Raw genomic sequence first — 5,000 nt, 5'->3', positions numbered from 1 at the left:
GCCCCCCAGCAGCGAAATTTTTTTCTAAGTCCCACGCCGGACACCAGGTCAACACGGCTCTCTGGCAGGAGAAGCCCGCCGCTCCCGAGGAAGCGCCCCCGGCTTGCCCTGAACGCCGTAAGGGAGGGCGGCAGGTCACCGGGGCGAAACCGGAGCGGTGGCCGGTCTCCTGGAACTCTCCCCCGGCCTGGCCCGCCGGGCCGCTCCCGGCCGGAGCTCCCACGTTAACCGCTCCCAACGCAACCGAGCAGAAGTTTTCCAAGTCCCACGGCGGACACCAGGTCCTCCCGGTTCCCCGTCAGGAGAGCCCCGCCACTCCTGGGGAAGCAAGCACCGCTGCCTGCCCGACCTCCGAGCCCATCACCGGGGGGGGGGGGGCGGGAGCCGGAATCGCGGGCCAGAGCCTGGAACTCTCGCACGGCCAGGCCCGCCGGATCGGGGCACGCTGCCTCCACGCTCGGTTGACAAGGCAGCGCGGCACGGTTCTTTTGCCCCGGAGGTTCCTCTGACCGACTTTCTGGAACCGAACATGGGCATTTAGGGTCCTGAAAACCGAGTCCCCCAAAATCTCCGCGAACCTTTCCTGGCAATATTGTAGATGCGGCACCCGGCCCAGCCACCGGGGGCAACCGCCGAAAGTGTCCGCCTTCCTGGAGCGAAGGCCCGGGCAAGGCCCGTTTGAAAAACCTCATACGGACTTCCGGAGCGCGAGCCCGGGCGCCAGGTCGACCCAGGGCCAACCTCCCGGGCCCCAGAGAGGCACGTCTCCGCCGCGGAAGCCGCCTGATGCCCGCGCCGAAGGCCCCCGGGCCCGCCCGGCCTCCGGGCAGGGCACCGGGGAGAAGTAGGAATCGTGGCCGGGCTCCTGGAACTCCTGCCCGGCCTGCCCCGCGGAAGCATGCCGGGTTCTCCCGCCGCGCCGTGCAGGTTCTTCCGCCCCTCGCCGGGGTAGCCGGGCTCCAACCGCTGGGCCCCGCAGCCTGGAAGGGCCCCTGCGAGTCGCCCCCCGGCCTGCACGCCCGCCGTGCAGTCGACCGGGTCGAAGCCGGAATCGCGGCCGGGTTCCTGGAACTCTCGCCCGCCCGGCCCGCCCCCCCGGGCCGGAGCTCCAGTCGACTTGGAGCCAAACTCGGTTTTGACCCCCTCCTGCAGCACGGTCCGGCCCCGGAGGTTCCTCCGTCCGACCTCCTGGAACCCAAGATGGGCATCTAGGGTCCCGAAATCCGTGTCCCCGAAAATCTCCGCGAACCTTTCCTGGCAATATTGTAGATGCGGCACCCGGCCCAGCCACCGGGGGCAACCGCCGAAAGTGTCCGCCCTCCTGGAGCGAAGGCCCGGGCAAGGCCCGTTTCAAAAACCTCATACGGACTTCCGGAGCCCGAGCCCCGGCGCCAGGTCGACCCAGGGCCGACCTCCCGGGCCCCAGAGAGGCTCGTCTCCGCCGCGGAAGCCGCCCGCCGCCCGCGCCGAAGGCCCCCGGGCCCGCCCGGCCTCCGGGCAGGGCACCGGGGAGAAGTAGGAATCGTGGCCGGGCTCCTGGAACTCCTGCCCGGCCTGCCCCGCGGAAGCATGCCGGGTTCTCCCGCCGCGCCGTGCAGGTTCTTCCGCCCCTCGCCGGGGTAGCCGGGCTCCAACCGCTGGGCGCCGCAGCCTGGAAGGGCCCCTGCGAGTCGCCCCCCGGCCTGCACGCCCGCCGTGCAGTCGACCGGGTCGAAGCCGGAATCGCGGCCGGGTTCCTGGAACTCTCGCCCGGCCTGCCCGCCCGGCCCGCCCCCCCGGGCCGGAGCTCCAGTCGACTTGGAGCCAAACTCGGTTTTGACCCCCTCCTGCAGCACGGTCCGGCCCCGGAGGTTCCTCCGTCCGACCTCCTGGAACCCAAGATGGGCATCTAGGGTCCCGAAATCCGTGTCCCCGAAAATCTCCGCGAACCTTTCCTGGCAATATTGTAGATGCGGCACCCGGCCCAGCCACCGGGGGCAACCGCCGAAAGTGTCCGCCCTCCTGGAGCGAAGGCCCGGGCAAGGCCCGTTTCAAAAACCTCATACGGACTTCCGGAGCCCGAGCCCCGGCGCCAGGTCGACCCAGGGCCGACCTCCCGGGCCCCAGAGAGGCTCGTCTCCGCCGCGGAAGCCGCCCGCCGCCCGCGCCGAAGGCCCCCGGGCCCGCCCGGCCTCCGGGCAGGGCACCGGGGAGAAGTAGGAATCGTGGCCGGGCTCCTGGAACTCCTGCCCGGCCTGCCCCGCGGAAGCATGCCGGGTTCTCCCGCCGCGCCGTGCAGGTTCTTCCGCCCCTCGCCGGGGTAGCCGGGCTCCAACCGCTGGGCGCCGCAGCCTGGAAGGGCCCCTGCGAGTCGCCCCCCGGCCTGCACGCCCGCCGTGCAGTCGACCGGGTCGAAGCCGGAATCGCGGCCGGGTTCCTGGAACTCTCGCCCGGCCTGCCCGCCCGGCCCGCCCCCCGGGCCGGAGCGCCAGTCGACATGGAGCCAAACTCGGGGTTGACCCTCGCCTGCAGCACGGTCCGGCCCCGGAGGTTCCTCCGTCCGACCTCCTGGAACCCAAGATGGGCATCTAAGGTCCCGAAACCCGTGTCCTCGAAAATCTCCGCGAACCTTTCCTGGCAATATTGTAGATGCGGCACCCGGCCCAGCCACCGGGACGAACCGCCGAAAGTGTGCGGCCTCCTGGAGCGAAGGCCCGGGCAAGGCCCGTTTGAAAAACCTCATACGGACTTCCAGGCCCGGAGCCCCGGCGCCAGGTCGACCCCGGGCCTCCCTCCCGGGGCCCAGCACGGCTCGTCTCCCCCGCGGGAGCAGACCGCCGCCCTCGCCGAAGGCCCCCGGACCTGCCCGGCCTCCGGGCAGGGCACCGGGGAGAAGCCGGAATCGCGGCCGGGCTCCTGGAACTCTCGCCCGGCCAAGCCGCTCGGCCCGCCCCTGGGCCGGAGCTCCAGTCGACATGGAGCCAAACTCGCGGTTGAACCTCTCCTGCAGCACGGTCCGGCCCCGGAGGTTCCTCCGTCCGAGCTCCTGGAACCCAAGATGGGCATCTAGGGTCCCGAAAACCGTGTCCCCGAAAATCTCCGCGGACCTTTCCTGGCAATATTGTAGATGCGGCACCCGGCCCAGCCGCCGGGAGCAACCGCCGAAAGTGTGCGGCCTCCTGGAGCGAAGGCCCGGGCACGGCCCGTTTGAAAATCCTCATACGGACTTCCAGGGCCGGAGCTCGGGAGCCAGGTCGACCCCGGGCCTCCCTCCCGGGCGTTAGGGCGGCTCGTCTCCCCCGCGGGAGCAGCCCGCTGCCCGCGCCGAAGGCCCCCGGACCCGCCCGGCCTCCGGGCAGGGCACCGGGGAGAAGTAGGAATCGCGGCCGGGCTCCTGGAACTCTCGCCCGGCCAGGCCGCCCGGCCCGCCCCCCGGGCCGCAGCTCCAGTCGACATGGAGCCAAACTCGGGGTTGAACCTCTCCTGCAGCACGGTCCGGCCCCGGAGGTTCCTCTGACCGACTTTCTGGAACCGAACATGGGCATTTAGGGTCCTGAAAACCGAGTCCCCCAAAATCTCCGCGGACCTTTCCTGGCAATATTGTAGATGCGGCACCCGGCCCAGCCGCCGGGGGCAACCGCCGAAAGTGTCCGCCCTCCTGGAGCGAAGGCCCGGGCAAGGCCCGTTTGAAAAACCTCATACGGACTTCCGGAGCCCGAGCCCCGGCGCCAGGTCGACCCAGGGCCCACCTCCCGGGCCCCAGAGAGGCTCGTCTCCGCCGCGGAAGCCGCCCGCCGCCCGCGCCGAAGGCCCCCGGGCCCGCCCGGCCTCCGGGCAGGGCACCGGGGAGAAGCCGGAATCGCGGCCGGGCTCCTGGAACTCTCGCCGGGCAGGCCGCCCGGCCCGCCCCGGGGCCGGAGCTCCAGTCGACATGGAGCCAAAATCGGTTTTGACCCCCCTCCTTCGGCACGGTCCGGCCCCGGAGGTTCCTCCGTCCGAGCTCCTGGAACCCAAGATGGGCATCTAGGGTCCCGAAACCCGTATCCTCGAAAATCTCCGCGAACCTTTCCTGGCAATATTGTAGATGCGGCACCCGGCCCAGCCGCCGGGAGCAACCGCCGAAAGTGTGCGGCCTCCTGGAGCGAAGGCCCGGGCACGGCCCGTTTGAAAATCCTCATACGGACTTCCAGGGCCGGAGCTCGGGAGCCAGGTCGACCCCGGGCCTCCCTCCCGGGCGTTAGGGCGGCTCGTCTCCCCCGCGGGAGCAGCCCGCTGCCCGCGCCGAAGGCCCCCGGACCCGCCCGGCCTCCGGGCAGGGCACCGGGGAGAAGTAGGAATCGCGGCCGGGTTCCTGGAACTGTCGCCCGGCCAGGCCGCCCGGCCCGCCCCCCGGGCCGGAGCTCCAGTCGACATGGAGCCAAACTCGGGGTTGAACCCCTCCTGCAGCACGGTCCGGCCCCGGAGGTTCCTCCGTCCGCCCTCCTGGAACCGAAGATGGGCATCTAGGGTCCCGAAAACCGTGTCCCCGAAAATCTCCGCGGACCTTTCTCGGCAATATTGTAGATGCGGCACCCGGCCCAGCCACCGGGACGAACCGCCGAAAGTGTCCGCCCTCCTGGAGCGAAGGCCCGGGCACGGCCCGTTTGAAAAACCTCATACGGACTTCCGGAGCCCGAGCCCCGGCGCCAGGTCGACCCAGGGCCAACCTCCCGGGCCCCAGAGAGGCTCGTCTCCCCCGCGGGAGCAGCCCGCCGCCCGCGCCGAAGGCCCCCGGACCTGCCCGGCCTCCGGGCAGGGCACCGGGGAGAAGCCGGAATCGCGGCCGGGTTCCTGGAACTCTCGCCCGGCCCGCCCCTGGGCCGGAGCTCCAGTCGACATGGAGCCAAACCCGGGGTTGACCCCCTCCTGCAGCACGGTCCGGTCCCGGAGGTACCCCTGCCCGACCTCCTGGAACCCAAGATGGGCAACTAGGGTCCCGAAAAGCGTGTCCCCGAAAATCTCCGCGGACCTTTCCTGGCAAT

Source organism: Alligator mississippiensis, unplaced genomic scaffold (assembly GCF_030867095.1).
Source record: "Alligator mississippiensis isolate rAllMis1 unplaced genomic scaffold, rAllMis1 scaffold_111, whole genome shotgun sequence".
In the NCBI taxonomy this organism is placed as follows: domain Eukaryota; kingdom Metazoa; phylum Chordata; order Crocodylia; family Alligatoridae; genus Alligator; species Alligator mississippiensis.
This window is presented reverse-complemented; position numbering follows the sequence as displayed.